The following is a 16090-nucleotide window of genomic DNA, read 5'->3' on the forward strand; positions in this document are numbered from 1 at the left end:
AAAATTCTGGGGTTACTTCATTTGCATCATCACATCTTTATTCTCCTAGAACCTTGAGCCCAATCTGATTATTCCCAGATGCAGGTACACAGAGGACCTTCCTCCTCTGGGCCCCTCCACACTGCCTGACTCTTCATCCTTGGCTCCCTTCACACGTCTTTCCTTCATTTTCCCAGATGGAGACATCTATCTTGTATTCATGCACCAGCCAGACTCTTCAAATTCCATCTTCTTCCACAATTCAAAATATATAGAAATGAAATAAGTAACATCTCCCCTTGAACCAGGAAGAGAGTCCTATTGGTAGGAGAGTGCCAGGGGAGGGGTCCTGGGGTGGGCGCTGTGTTGGGGGGAATACGCCCTGAGGGGTAGCGGGCTCCACCACAGCAGTGCCACTTTCCTGGGACTAGGGTGCTGGGTGGGGGTGCTTCAACCTCCAGCCGAGCTGAAGGCCTGCTAGGAGCCCTGCTCCCCACACTCCACATCTAGGACTTCGTTAAGCATCGCCTGCCCTTTCCAGCAGGACCGGGTCTTCCTTGTGTTCCCCAAATCTTCCAAGGCCTCCTCTTTCCTTTGCTCTGCCAACACCCAGCCCTGGGCTTTCCAGGAATGGACCCCAAAAGGAACATACTTGGAGCCATCCACCCACAGTGCTCGGCCTGCTCTGGCCCTGCTCTCTGTCCACTCTCCAGGATCCTCCTGCTGGAATTCGGCAGGGCGCCAGGCCCACTCCCAGCTTCTGCAGACTTTCACCCAATCCACTTCCCACTGCCTCCTCTCTGACTCTCCTCTCCGACCCTCCTCTCGCCCCTCACCCATGGCCTGGCGCTGCTCAGCCCTCTTCACGTGTCATCAAGCCCTCATTATAACCCTACAAGGTAGCATCACCCTCAGTCTAAGATGGGGACACTTGGTTCTGTTTAGGAGGTTAAGGAACTTGCCCAAACCACAGAGTTTATGATACAGCCAAGATTCAAATCCAGTTTTAATTGGCTCTTAGACACCAGGGATGGGTACGGCCTCCCTGGGTAGTGTTCTGAGGAAAGCACACAGGCTTCAGGATCCAGAGCTCCTGGTCGGATTCCACCTCCATTGCTCACCACACAGGCTCAGGCATGCTTTTCAAAACACTACGATTCCCAACATCTTCACCTGATTTAACAGAGTTTTTGGTGCCTGCATCACACAACAGAAGATACTCAATGAGCACCAGCTGCCTACTCACAAATGCTCACAGTGTTCAGCCAAGAGCTGCTTGGCTTTGACTCAGCAACACCCAGTGATGGAATCACGGAGTCAATGTCCAGTGGCCAGAACCAGACAGACACTCCAGACGTAAGCAAGGTCTCTCCTTGCTCACAGAGCAGCCTGTGTTCACCTGGAAACCTGACAGAGGGAAAGTGCAGAGGAGGATGAACAACGAGCAGACACCCCACAGTCACTGGGACTGGCCCCAGCGGCTGAAAGGCAACACCGTGTGCATGCTGGCGAAAGATACTTCTCTTAGGTTTATGAGCTCATAACAAAATAGACAGATGGGTTCCAGCCAAGCACAAGATGATGGGGAGAAAAAAAAAAGATTTCTATGATTAATTCCCTGATTCCTAAAAATTCTTCTAACCAACTCAAAAGGATCAAACTGATCAAGAAATTACAGTTGACTTTTGAACAAAGTGCGGCTTAATTTATTCCTCATTTATAGTCGGCCCTCCATCTCTGGGTCCCTCCATGTCTGTGGTCCCCTCCACGTCTGTGGTCCTCCCACATATGTGGTCCCTCCGAGTCTGTGGTTCCTTGGTATCCACAGATTCAACCAACCACGGACCAAGATGTACTGAAGGATCCGCTGTGGAAAAAACCTACTTGTAGGTAGATTCATGCAGTTCAAACCCGTGTTATCTGAGGATTCAAGGTACACTTAAACTTAGGGACTTAACGCCACAAGGGCAGGGAGAGGGTCTTCCCAGGGCTGTTTTCCTTAAATTGTTCATTTTATATTCCTATCAAGCTTCTTTCCTCTCTAGAATGGTTTAAGACTTCTATTTAAACCATAACTCATAAATTGAGTGGAGTTAAGTAAAAAAGATGGAAGAGAAGGATAGGAAGAGAACAGTCAGGAACACGACACGGTCCATGCAGCAGGAGGGTCAGACAGCATGCGGCTCAGCTGCTTCAGCGCCGCCTTCAGAGCTGTGCTGGGAGACTGGTGTCTCGGGTCTCAGACTGGTTACCCTTTTAAGGCAAGAAAATCGAAAGGCAGCCGGGAAACCATTCTGGACCATCGCAAATAATGAGGAGTGTCCGGGGGTGGGAGAGTGCATTCAGCTTTGCACTCCAAGTACAATAAGCCCCAGGAAGCCGAGAGGAGGCATTCAAGTCTGAGAACAAACAAAATAAGCATGTTCACATAGCTCAACTACCAGGGGACTCGGCAGGAAACAGAAGGCAAGTGAATGGCACGCTGAAAACATCCAGCAAGAGCTTTCTAGAACCCGCGCTGGGCTTGCTCTTGACCTCTGCAGTGGGGTGGGCGGAGGATTCTGCCCCCAGGGGACATCTGACAGTGTGTGCAGCTGTTCTGGGCTGTCACAGCTTGGCGGGGTGCTGCTGGGGGTGGAGCCAGAGATGCTGCTGGACACCCCCGTACCTGAAGGGCAGCCCCACAATGAAGAATGATCCTGCCTAAGCTGTCGGGACCCCAGGTTGCGAAACTGAGTTCCAGAGGAAGAGCCAGGCTCCTCAACTGGCACCTGGTTCGGTTCCCACCCAACCTGGGAATGTTTACGCTGAAAACCTGGCCCGGGAGCAGCCAAGGGAATCCCAGACTCAGGCTGGAGGCCAAAGGAAGCTCTTCAAAGCTTATTATTTCCTGTTGGTCTCAAGATGAAAAGTCATCCCATTTTGTTTAGATTCAATCCTTCCCAGTATATAAAGAACAAGTTTCTACACAGCATCAGAAGGGAAAAGGCAAATTCACATGGAGGACTTCCCTGGTGGTACAGAGGCAGGATAGGAATCTGCCTGCCCATGCAGAGGACACAGATTCGATCCCTGGTCTGGAAAGATTCCACAGGCCGCGGGGCAACTAAGCCTTCGAGCCACAGCTTCTGAGCCCAAGTTCTAGAGCCCTTGAGCCACAACTGCTGAAGTCTGTGAGCTTAGCGCCTGTGTTCCCCAACAGGGGATGGCGCCACAGAGGGAAGCCCAAGCACCGCAATCAACAGCAGCCCCCGCTCACCGCAACCAGACAAAGCCTACAGCAATAAAGACCCAGCTCAGCCAAAAATAAATAAATACATAAAATTTTGACAGAAAGTCATTGATCCCATCAGCAGAAGTCATCGGAAGAAAATGAGAACCAAGAAGGGATGAAACAAAACTAAACAGAAAAGGACAACTGCACAGCACCAGCCCCACCATCTCAAGCTGAAAACACAGTCTGGAAATGGAATAGGGACTTACAGAAACTATGACTGACTGCCACAAGGTGGAGACCATAACGAATGGGGTTTAACCTAAAATAACCAAACAAACAAACAAAAAAAAACCAGGATGCTCTGGTCTTTAAATATGAAATGCAAATCCTGGAGAGAGGCTGTAATCTGGGAGCTATATTGAGATCAAACCCTCAGAAATACTGCCCTGGGCCATCTTTCTGTCTCCAAAGCTGAACCAAGAAGCCAGCGTCCCACAGAGCTGTTAGCCACTAACCACTGGCTGTTTCCTTACCTAGAATGTGGCTTCACATCAAAGAACGACAGAAAAGAGTCAAGGCCATACAAAAGGAGATGGAAATAAAGTACTTCAAGAGCTCTTTCTATAGGCACAGTTTCAAAAGGTCTATTGAAAGAGTAAGAATATATTGTCTAGTGCCAAGAGCATTCAGAGGGAAGGACAGTCTTTTCAACAAATGATGCTAAGAAAACTGGGCGTCGACACCAAAAGGATGAAGTGGAACCCTTACCTTACACCACAGGCAAAAGTTAATTCAGAGTGGATGAAAGACTTAAATGTAAGAGCCAAAACTGTGAAACCCGCAGAAGAAAACACAGGGGAAACGCTTCATGACATTGGATTTGGCAATGGATTCTTAAATACGACACCAAAAGCACAGGCAACAAGATGTACTGGATGACAACAAAATTAAACACTTGGGACTCCCTGGTGGTCCAGTGCCAATGCAGGGGACACAGGTTCAGTCCCTGGTCTGAGAAGATCCCACATGCCACGGAGCAAATGAGCTCATACGCCACAACTGCTGAGCCCACGCTCTACAGCCTAGCCCCACAGCATGGAAACCACCGCAATGAGAAGCCCACATTACTGCAAGAGAGAGCAGTCCCTGCTCACTGCAACTAGAGAAAGCCTATGCACAGCAGTGAAGACCCAGTGCAGACAAAACGTCAAGTAAATAGAAAAAAAATTTTTTTTAATTAAACACTTCTATGCATCAGAGAACCCACAATCAACAGAGTGAAATGGCAACTCACAGAATGGAAGAAAACATTGGCAAGGGTTTGCTGTGGACTGAGTTGTGCCCCTCCCCCACCACACTTATATGTTGAAGCCCTGATTCTCAAAGTGATTTCATTTGGAGATAGGGCTTTCGGGGTAGATTAAGGTTAAATGAAGTGATAAGGGTGGGTCCTAATCCCGCAGAATTGGTGCATTAGGAGTGGAGGGGGAGAGAGACCTTCTGCTGCACACACACCGATGAAAAGCCACGCAAGGACATAGTGAGAAGACGGCCGACAGCAAGGCAGGAGGAGACCCCTCACCAAGAACCCAATGGCCACACCTTGTCCTTGGACTTCCCAGCCTCCAGAACTGTGAGAAATCCATTTCTGTTGTTTAAGGCATTCAGTCTATGGTATTCTATTATGAGCGCCCAGGCAGACTAAGGCAGGGTTACCACCCGGAATATACAAAGAACTCCTGCAACTCAACAACAAAAACTAACCTGATTTTAAAATGGACAAGGGGCATGAATAGATACTTCTCCAAAGGCGATATGCGTGTGTGCTCAGTCATATCCGACTTTTTACGACCCCACGGACTCCAACCCACCAGTCTCCTCTGTCCATGGGACTTCCCAGGCAAGAATACTGGAGTGGGTTGCTGCTTCCTTCTCCAGGGGATCTTCCTGACTGAGGGACTGAACCCCAGTCTCCTGTGTCTCCTGCATTGGGAGACAGATTCTTTACCACTGTGCCACCTGGGAAGCCCAAACAAGATATACCCATGGTCAAAAGTACATTAAAAGATGCTCAACATCATGGAGATACAAATCAGAACCACACTGAAATACCATATCATACTCATTAGGATAGCTACTACCAACCCGAACCAAGCCAAGCCAAACCAGAAATAACAAGTGTTGGCAAGGATGTGGACAAATCTGGAACTCTTGTGAACTGTTGCTGGGAATATAAAATGGTGCAACTGCTATGGAAAACAGTATGGTGGTTCCTGAAAAAAATAAAAAACAGATTTTACCATATGATCCAGCAATTCCACTTCTGGGTACATTCCCCCCAAAACTGAAAGCAGGGTCTCAAAGAGATTACTGCACACCCATGTTCACAGCAGCATTATTCACAACACCCAAAAGGTGGAAGCAAACCAAATGTCTACTGATGGATGAGTAGATACACAAAAAGTGGTTTATACATGCAATGGAATATTATTCAGTCTTCAAAAGGAAGAAAAAGCGTGGATGAATCTCGAGGAAATTGTGTTAAGTGAAATACACTGGGCAGAAAAAGACAGAAACACTTGTATGATTACACTTATGTGAGGTACTTACAGTAGTCAGATTCACAGGAACAGAAAGTAAAACAGCGGTTGCAAGGGGCTGTGGGGGGTAGGGGTGGTGAACAGGAGTTATTGTTTGATGGGGACAGAGTTTTTGTTCTGAAGAAGAAACAGTTCTGTGGATGGATGGTGGTGATGGTTACAAAACAGTATGAATGTACTTAGTGCTACTGAGCTGAACACCTCATAATGGTGAAGACAGTAAACTTTATATTACATGTATTTCACCACAACAAGTTTTAAAAATGTGATAAGAAAGACAAAACAAAGCAAAAATTATAGTGGAGGAGGGAACTGGATTCATCTCAGTTTAGGCAGAAGCATCCTGAATCATGGCTCAGCACTAAAGAATTTGCCTGCAAAGCAGGAGATGCAGGAGACAAGGGTTCCCTGGGTTGGGACGATCCCCTAGAGGAGGGAACGGCAACCCACTCCGGTCTTTTTGCCTGGGAAATCCCATGGACAGAGGAGCCAGGCAGGCTACAGTCCATGGGGTCCCAAAGAGTCAGACACAACTGAGCACATGCGTGTGCTCGCACACACACACACACATATCTTGAGTCATAATCTTTGTTCAATCACATGCCCCTGCCTCTGTCTGGAACATCAGCTGGGAAACTGGAGAGCTCAGAAAGGACCCTTTACGAGGGAGTGGCCTGTCTGAAAAGCAGCATAGGGGAGGTGCAGAAGCCAGGCCAGGACAGGATCACCCCCAGCCTGCCAGGTCAGGGATGGAGCAGCTGAGCCCCTGAGGGAGCTGGACCAATAGGAGAAGGTGAGCCCCTGGATGGATGGGCGAGGAGCTGGGGACAGAAGGGCCTTGAGTGCTTTCTCCCAACTCCTAACCTCCACTGCTGCCCAGGGCTCACAGAGAAGTATGTGTCGGGGGGGTGGGTAGGGGGGTGGGTTCAGATGCAGCATCTGCAAGAGACTGGTGATGTGGAGGGACAAACGGAGTGAGCTCAGGGGTCTCCCTGTAGAAGCCTCCCCAGCCCAGGAGTGCCTCCTCAGGGCCCCACCCTCATCCGACCTTCGACTCTCTGGGCAGCTGGCCTGTTGCCTTCCGGGGAGCCGCCAGCCCCAGCACAGACCAGCCTGAGTCAGCAGCTTCTCTTGACTTCCCATCTTTACTGTCAGCTGGGCCTCCTCCCACTCTCCCTCCCCTAGGGCCCGGGGCTGCCCCTCAGATCCTCAGCTGCCTGGGGGTCCAGCTCCTGTGTGGATCCCCGCGCTCCCCGCTCCTTCTCAGTGGACTGGGAACTCCTGCCCGACTCAGCCTCAGCGTTCGGCCAGGGCTGCTGCCCACACACAAACCCATAGTTCTGCTGATGTGCCCGAGCCTGAGTGCTTCCCAAGATGGACCCAGGCTCGACCTTGTTCCCAATCAAGGGACAGCCCAGCTGGGCTCCGCCAGCCAGGCCAGCCACAGCCCAAGGGGCAGTCAGGCCCCACCAATGCACCTGCAGTCCCCACGACCCTCCTCAGAGACCTCCCTCTATGAATGTTCCAGTCCCTCCTGTGAGGCTCTGCCAACAAGGCCTTTCGATACTCACCACCCCACACCAAGTGTCTCTCCCCACACTCCCCTGCCCCAGCCCACCCCCTCCTTCTGCTGCCGCATCCCACAGAGGACAGACAGTCTCAGCTCTGCTCCTGCCCATCCTGCCCAGGACAGTTAAGGCCACTGAGCTGCCAGAGGGCTTTTAAAAAACACAAAGCGTATAAATGGCTAAGATGGTAACCTTTATGGTATGTGTACAATTTAAATTTTAAAAATTATTTTTAAAAACAAACAAGTCAGGCCATGTCCCTCCCTGCGGGGAACCTTCCTGTGGCTTCTTCTCACTGTATTTAGAGTAAAAATCCAAGACCTTTGTCACAACCCCCAGGTCCGGGACCTCTGTCCAGAGACCCCGTCTGTGCTGTCAGAGGGCCCCCCCTCGGACATGCCCAGCTGGATCCCCTGGAGGAGCGTCACACCTGGAAGGTCCCACAGCTCTTCACACGGGGTTGGGGGGAGTCTTCCTCCAAAAGGCCTTTTCCCTCCACTCTCTGCATGAGCTTCCCACTCATTTCTTCAGAGATTTACCACTAGACAGAGACTCTGGCTGCCACTGGCCATCCTTCGCTGATCCCTCACCCACCCCACGCAGCTTGCCTCCCGGTTCATCGCGGTGATCCCGGTGCACAGAGCAGGTGCTCAGCAGACACTGGTGAATGAACGCTAGAGCCCTTCTTTCACTGAAGAAACATGTGCAAGTGTCTCCTCACTCTTCCTCTATTAGCCAGGTGCCTAGATTCACAAAATCAGTGCTGAATTAGTCGGAGAGTACAAAATGGAGCCAGGCTTCCCAGGTGGCTCGGTGGTAAAGGAGCTGCCTGCCAATGCAGGAGACTCAGGTTTGATCCCTGGGTTGGGACAATTCCCTGGAGAAGGAAATACTCCCCACTCCACTACTCTTAGCTGGGAAATCCCACGGACAGAGAAGCCTGGCGGGCTATAGTCCATAAAGTCATAAAGAGTCAGAGACAACTGAGTGACTAAACAATAACAGCAACAAAATGGAGCCACAAAGCAATGACAGTCCTCCTCCCTAAGACCTATAGATGCCTCTAAACAACTACCAAGGAAACCAAACGGCTCTCAGGATGAGAACCCCATGGATATTGATGCAGAGCCTTCTAGCACTGGTATATTGAAAACGGAGTTCATGTGGATGTATCAGCATCAGCCTTATGAGATTAATCTCACTAACTTGTTACGTACGGGGAAATAGTTCTTGAAGTCATTCAACACCAAATCTCTAAAACCATCTACTGATTCATCTCCATTCCTGACTTTATTCCCAAAGGATGGCTTTAAAAAAAAATGTGTGCTATAATTCCAGTTTCACAGTAATGGTCAACAATATTTTACAATTTTATGCTTTAAGATTTCAGACATCTTAACTGAAACATCACAATACAGGAACTTGTGTTCGATGCTTTGTTAAGTGGTAGCCAAAGGCAACCACAGGGTTAGCGGCCCAAGAATTTAAAGTATCAAGTCTAAGTACCTTTTGTGCAACCTTTTCTGTTTCTTTGTTCCTCTGGGGGCCCCTCTCTGCCAGGTGGGACAAGGGGCAAACCCTGTGATGTCAGTGGCACAGCTTCCAAGGAAACCAGCGGCCACTTCTGACTCATTCTGTTCTGTTTCCTCCAGAAACAATGCAAGCACTACAGGGCATGCGACTCCACCCCAGCCCCCCAACAAAACCCCATGCCCTCCACCCACTCACTTCAATGCACTTGGCCTACAGAGACGGGGGGTGCACAAGTCCCCTCCCCCAGCACTACTGGGCAAAGATGCAAACAGGGACCCTCCGTCCACAAGTGCAGAGGTGGGGCCCCTCCCACACCCACTTCCCGCCCCCCCACCCCCCACCACCACCTTGCCCCCAGGCTCACTAAACTTCAGCCACAAGGCCTCAGGCCAACAGGAAACAGAAGCCAGGAGGAGGCAGCTGTCTGCAGACACAGGAGAGGCAACTCCCATGCGCCACGCTGCACAGGCTCCCAAGAATCCACGAGGCTCACCTCCCGTAGCCCCTCGCTGAGAAGGTGGCTCAACGATCCGTGAGCTGTGGAGATGCTAGCACTCCCCCCACTCTGACTCAGGGCAGGAGCGCAGGCGTGGTCCCTATTGCCCCATCACAGGCTCTGCTGCACCATGTCACAAGCCAGGCCTCCTCGGCCATGTCCCTCTCCCCTCTGATACATTAATTACAACAAGTTAAGTTTCTCTTCCCCTAAAAGGACATGCTCCTCCCCACGGGGTCCTCCTATCTGCAGATGTCAGAGGCAGGCGCCTTTATGACTCCAGGAGGCAGGGCGCTCACCGGGTGGACCCCAAGCTGTCTGGCCAGTTTCTGACTGTGAGTGCGTCTGTGTGTATTTCTCTGTGTGCATGTCTGTGTGTCTGTGTTTGGGTGTGGTAGTGGGAACAACCAATCTGTTTTAGGATTTTATAAACAGAAGTCTAGTTGATTTACAATGTTGTGTTAGTTTCAGGTGTACAGCAAAGTGATTCAGTTATATACACACATATATATTCTTTATCAGGTTCTTTTCCCTTATAGGTTATTACAAGATACTGAATATAGTGTTATACAGTAGGACTTTATTGTTTCTCTATTTTACATATGCATCCTCAGTCATGTCTGACTTTTTGCGATCTCATGGACTGTGGCCTGCCAGGCTCCTCTGTCCATGGGATTTTTCAGGCAAGAATACTGGAGAGGGTTGCCATTTCCTCCACCAGGGGATCTCCCTGACCTAGGGATCAAACACGAGTTTCCTGCATCTCCTACATTGCAGGTGGATTCTTTACCGCTGAGCCATCAGGGAAGCCCTATCTATTTTATATATAGCAGTGTGTATATGCAGAGAAGGCAATGGCACCCCACTCCAGTACTCTTGCCTGGAAAATCCTATGAACGAAGGAGCCTGGTAGGCTGCATTCCATGGGGTCGCTAAGAGTCGGATATGACTGAGCGACTTCCCTTTCACTTTTCACTTTCGTGCATTGGACAAGGAAATGGCAACCCATTCCAGTGTTCTTGCCTGGAGAATCCCAGAGACAGGGGAGCCTGGTGGGCTTCCGTCTATGGGGTCGCACAGAGTTGGACACAACTGAAGTGACTTAGCAGTAGCAGCAGTGTGTATATGCGGAGAAGGAAATGGCAACCTACTCCAGTGTTCTTGCCTGGAGAATCCCAGGGATGGGGGAGCCTGGTGAGCTGCCGTCTGTGGGGTCGCGCAGAGTCGGACATGACTGAAGAGACTTAGCAGCAGCAGCAGCAGTGTGCATGTGTTAGCCCCAAGCTCCTAAATTAGGAGTTTTGTTGTTGCTGTTGTTCAATTGCTAAGTCATATCCACTCTGTGACCCTATGGACTGTAGCACGCCAGGCTTCCCTGTCTTTCACTATCTCTCGGAGTTTGCTCAAATTCATGTCCACTGAGTTGGTGAACATAGGAGTTTGGGAACACTCAATTTAAAAACCAAAATAAATATTGAGCTCAACAAAATAAAGACCTTGTAGAGGAAGAAAATGATGGACTATGGTTCCTTCTTGCTTTTTGCTCAGCAGAAAGACTTCTCCCTCGATGGGCGCCTTCAGAAGCCTGTGGTCCCGCATAGACTCACCAAGGACCCCAGCAGTGGCTGTCGGTTTTCTGTAATGATGACAATATTCTGAAAAGGCAGCCCTGGGTCTGGTTGAAGGATCAGAGAAGCAGGGTCTCACCTGGATCATAGCCATGCTGGGCACTATGGCCCAGGAGTCTGGAGGCTGGCAGGATGGCCCCTGGCAGTCTGTCTGTAGGTCTAGCCAAGGCGCTACAGATCCTCCTGGGAGAACTCTGATTCTTTGGGCTGGGGGGAGGCAGGGACTGGGCCAAGAAGAAACACTGAAAGGGCCCTTTCACTGCATGCTGTCTTTGGGGCAGATGGAAGCCTTGGGGGACCTGGCGGTGATGGAGGAGGGCCAGCGGTGGGCCAGGCCCCCATCTGTGGGCCCAGGAGCCGGGTCTGAGGACAGTGGGCAATGAGGCCTCCAGTGCATGGACATGACAGCAGCAGCCACCCCAGGGTCGGGGAGAGACAGAGGGACAGAGGAGAGGACCGCATAGCCATCAGGCCTGTCAGCATTTGTGTTGGCTCCTAGACCTCTGGAGGAAATGAGAGGGAGACAGAAGTTTCCTGGAACTTCCACAGGTACAGAGTGTACGGGACCAGCCGCAGGGCCGCACCGGCACCCTGGCCGCCTCAGGGCCTGGTGGACACCCCTTCTGGGTAGCGGGCAGAGTCCAGCCTTCCACCCAGCTGCCGAGTTAGCCATCGCTCTGGATTTTCTTATTGTTACCGGATTAGGTGAAAACACTGAATGTGCTGATTTCTCTTTTGTTTTCACATTCCTGAAATGTTCTTTGCTAACCCACAGGCTTCAGCTCTTTTCCTGGAGCACCAGCTGGCTCATGAAAGCAACTGCTGCACTTGGCAGGGTTAATTTATTCAGCGCCTGGAACAGGCCCCTCTCTCTCTCCAGCACACAGCGCTCTCAGATCACATTTTAAACACACGCACAATAGCCACACACATGAGGGATCCTGTCCAGGCTGCTCCCAGGACGGCCCTGTCATCGCAGGGCCTTGCAGCGACCTCAGGAGCAGGTCTACAAGGAACAGCAGGACAGTAGCGGGCTGGTGACCGGTCCCCAGGGTGGGACCCAGGCACAATGATGCTACAGCACTGTGGCCTCTCCCTGAGGACGGGTTCTTTGTGACACAGATGTGTCTGACTGGTGTGGTTCAGTGCAAGCTGCCCCCACCTCGTTTTTGTTCTGGGGTGAGGCCCGCCCAGAGCCCTGCCCACGACTGCCAGGTGCCCTGCACTCAGATCTGAAGGACAGGCAGCAGCTCTGTCACCAGCCTCCAGGCCTCCCCACGGCCACTCTACACCCAGGACAACAGCTTCCCACCTCCATTCCTACTTTCAACCTGACCCCTACAGTCCTGTCTTGTCTTCCCACCACAAGAAGCGTCCACAGCTCCCTAACCAGGCTGACTCCCTGCTGACTCACGTTCCACCCCAGCTCTTCAACCCAGAGCACCCTAAAGCAAAGGACTGCCTCGTTCCTCTGGCTCCACAGCTCTGGGCCCACTGTCCCATCTGTCATCAATGTTGGCTAAAGACAGATAGAAACTTCAGTAAAACCAGCAAACTGCTAGAAGAATGCAGGAGAAAATCTTTGTGACCTTCAGTTAGGCAACGATTTCTCAGCATCAACACCAAAAGCATGATTTGTAAATAAAAAAATTTTTAAGTGATAGATAAACTGGAATTCATCAAAATTTAAAACTTCTGCTCTTCAGAAGACATTGTCAAGAAAGTGCAGAGCCAAGCCACTGGCTGGAAGGGAGGCATCCACAAAACACAAAACTGATCAAGGACCTGATTCCTGAATTTATGAAGAAACTCACAAAAAACTCAACAATGACAGAACACACGACTCAATAAAAAATGATCAAAGATTCAAACACTTCACCAAAGAAGATAACTGGATGGCAAATAAATGCTTGGAAAGACGCTCAATGTAACAGTCATTGTTGTTGCTTGGTCACTAAGTCATGTCTGACTCTTCGCGACCCCATGGACTGCAGCATGTCAGGCTTCCCTGTCCTTCACTATCTCCCAGAGTTGGCTCAAATTCATTGCCATTGAGTCCGTGATGCCATCTAACCATCTCATCCTGAGTCATTAAGTAAATGCAAATTGAAACCACAGGGAGACATTACTATATGTCTAATTAGAATGGCTTGAAATTTAGAAACATAAAAACAAGTGCTGGCAAAGATATGGAGCAACTGGAACTCCCATTCATTATTGGTGCAGATACAAAATGTGCAGCGGCTTTGCAAATCAATTTAGTCATTTCTTTTTGTTAAAAAAAAAAAACACACACACACACAAAAGGTAACTGTGTAAACTTTAAAGATCTCATTGGCTTTACTCAGTGATTCATGAATGGGGTAGAAGCCCATCCAGCAGTGAGAAAGGAGCTCCGATGAGGTGTACAGAGGACAAGACCTTCATAGGGAGAATGGGCAGGAATAGGAAGCCATGCTCAGCAGAAAATCGGCGTGGTTATTGCGAAGTCACTTCCCTTTAGGGGAGGTGGGGGTCCACCAGGCCAGTGACTTCAGCCAGTGCTGATCAGGGAATTCCTCATTCACTGGTTTTAAGAACCTGTTTTGGGGATAAGATGAAACTGTAGTGAAGTCTTGGTTTGGTGATGGGGCTCAGCATCAGTGACTCCATTTGGGGCCCCTTGTCTTTAACAGTATAAAATTACACCTGCACTGATTATATAGTCCAGTAATCCCACTCCTCAGTATCTGCCTAAGAGAAATGAAAGGGTGTCTGAGTGGGAAGTAATTCATAAGCTTGGTCCTAATGAAATAAAATTCATATTTTAAAGCAAGATAAGAAAAATTTAAACATAATTTTACTCTGCTTTTGGCCTCCTCCCTCCCCACTAGTGTACATGTGCGTCTGCACTAACCAGACCCCTGCACTCCCCACCCCCAATGGCAGAAACATCTGCTCAACCATAAAATCAACTTTTCTCCTCCTACAACAAGGACCTACTGTATAGCACAGGGTATACTCAACATTTGGTCATAACCTATAAGGGAGAAGAATCTCAAAAAGAATGTATAATTGAATCACTTTGCTGTATACCTGAAACTAGCATAATATTGTAAATCAATTATGTGCTTAGTTGCTCAGTCGTGTCCGACTCTGCAACCCATGGACTGTAGCCTGTCAGGAATCCATGGGATTTTTCAGGCAAGAATACAGGAGTGGGTAGCCATTCCCTTCTCCAGGGGATCGTCCCAACCCAGGGACTGAACTTGTGTCTCCCGTGTCTCCTGCATTGCAGATGGACTCTTTACCTGCTGAGCCATTAGGGCTTCAACTAAAAAAAGTTAAAAAAACAACATTTATCTACTTCTGGTTGTTGTTTTGGGTTTAGTTGCTCAGCCAAGTCCAAATCTGTGACCTCACAGACTGTAGCCCGCCAGGCTCCTCCTGGCATTTCCCAGGCAGGAATACTGAAGAGGGTTTGCCACTTCTCTCTCGAGATCTGCCCAACCCAGGGATCGAACCCATGTCTCCTGTATCGGCAGGCAGGAGCCTGCTGAGCCACCTGGGAAGCCCCTCTCCTTCTGGTACCAATCATGTAACTAGAAGAAGTTCTCAGTCCTGCTGGGGACACAATGACCACCACTCACCTTGTTTGTGCAGACATCTTTGGTGGACTTCATGAACAAGGCCACTACAGTACTTCCCTTTCCTGCACCAGACAGTGACTGGTGCAGGAAAGATTGGTCAGATGACCTAGGGAGATAACAGGCCCCACTTGGAGAAAGGCCTCAGCTTAAATACTTACTTATGACCTTATATTAGTATCACTAGCTATATTACTTATATTCTGCCTATTTTACAAAATTACTGTTTCTTACATCACCAAATAATGTGTGACTGAGACTCAGATAAAATAAATGATGAATAGGCGGTCTGAAACAATTGACCAAATATAAAGTCCTATAAGATCAAGTGTAACTCTAGATGTGGGAGGGAGCAACAAGAGGAAATCGTTTCCTGGACATAACAGACTGTAAGATGGGGATCCAGAGGCTTTGGGCTACTGTTAACAGGGCCTGCTCCACTAACAGCACACTGAGTGGCCCATCCATGAAATACTTGCCTGACCTGGGAACAAGCATTCCTATTGCCATAAGACAAATTGGTCACTAAATGCCTCCCAAACCTTGGCCAAAACTAAGACCAAAAGGGAGAGGCTTATCAAATAAAGAACGTTGCCCACCGTCCAGTTCCATAAGAACCAAGTCATTAGCCACTGCTGATGATGACCCACAGGACACCCTGAAGAATGTTCTGAGGACCAGGATGAAGCACTCTGTGCTCTGGGAAAACTGGCAGAACCAGCCCTCAGACAGTTAGATATTTTCAGGAGAAATTTTTATGAACCTGGATTCTTGCATCTTCCTATATTTAGAAAAGCACTTAAAAAAAAAAAAGCATTAAATGAGGTGTCTGCTCCTCGTGACCAGCAGCAACCTCCTACCGAGATGGGTGCTCACTGCATATACCCCCTTCACCAAAACCACACGTGTTCTGGCCTCCCCTGCTTACCTCTTGGGAACAGTCCTCAGAGCTACCTGAGAGGCCATCTCCCATGTTGCAATCCTTGTGGGGCTCGAATAAATTTTCCATTTCCTTCTTAGATTGACTATTGATTAATTTTTCATCAACAGTTCATAATAGCAAAAAGCCAGTCCTGTGGGACTATGCCTTACACTCTGTGCAGGTAGACAGCACCAGGACTGAATTCACGGCTCAGTGTGGTTGGAAGACACTCGGAGGGGCTGAGTATAAACACGAACCAGAGACGTGGGGAAGATCCTGGTGGGATCACACTGAGCACGAGCTGGGTGAGTTCATGTGGGTTCCTTGCTTCAACCCAGGCCCACTCTCAACCTCACTTCCTTGCCCACCTCAGATTGGGCTGCCCTGGCCCCCAGCAGCCAGGATGTCCAGCTTCCACTTTTTTTCTTGTTCCTTCCCCCTCAGCTGCCTTTCCTACCAATCGCACCCATCGCACCTATCCTTCCAGCCCCAGATCAAATGTGACTTCTTCCCTGGAACCT

General features: G+C 49.5%; 1 protein-coding gene across 10 annotated transcripts in view; it reads right to left on the reverse strand.

The window, feature by feature from the left end:
• SPECC1 (sperm antigen with calponin homology and coiled-coil domains 1) overlaps positions 1-16090 on the reverse strand; it is a 203860-nt gene that overhangs the window by 150246 nt on the left and 37524 nt on the right. The window contains exons 2-3 of one of the 10 annotated variants that reach the window (XM_069603448.1): positions 5342-5469; positions 4961-5179 (exon numbers count right to left, since the gene is read on the reverse strand). The exons of 8 other annotated variants lie outside the window; for them this stretch is intronic. The gene's annotated coding sequence lies outside the window, so the exon portion shown is untranslated. Of the gene's footprint in view, positions 1-4960; positions 5180-5341; positions 5470-9390; positions 9581-16090 lie in introns of those variants that run through there. One more of the 10 variants, XM_069603455.1, reaches the window with a different exon arrangement.

The sequence above is a fragment of the Ovis canadensis genome, chromosome 11 (genome assembly GCF_042477335.2).
Source record: "Ovis canadensis isolate MfBH-ARS-UI-01 breed Bighorn chromosome 11, ARS-UI_OviCan_v2, whole genome shotgun sequence".
NCBI lineage: Eukaryota > Metazoa > Chordata > Mammalia > Artiodactyla > Bovidae > Ovis > Ovis canadensis.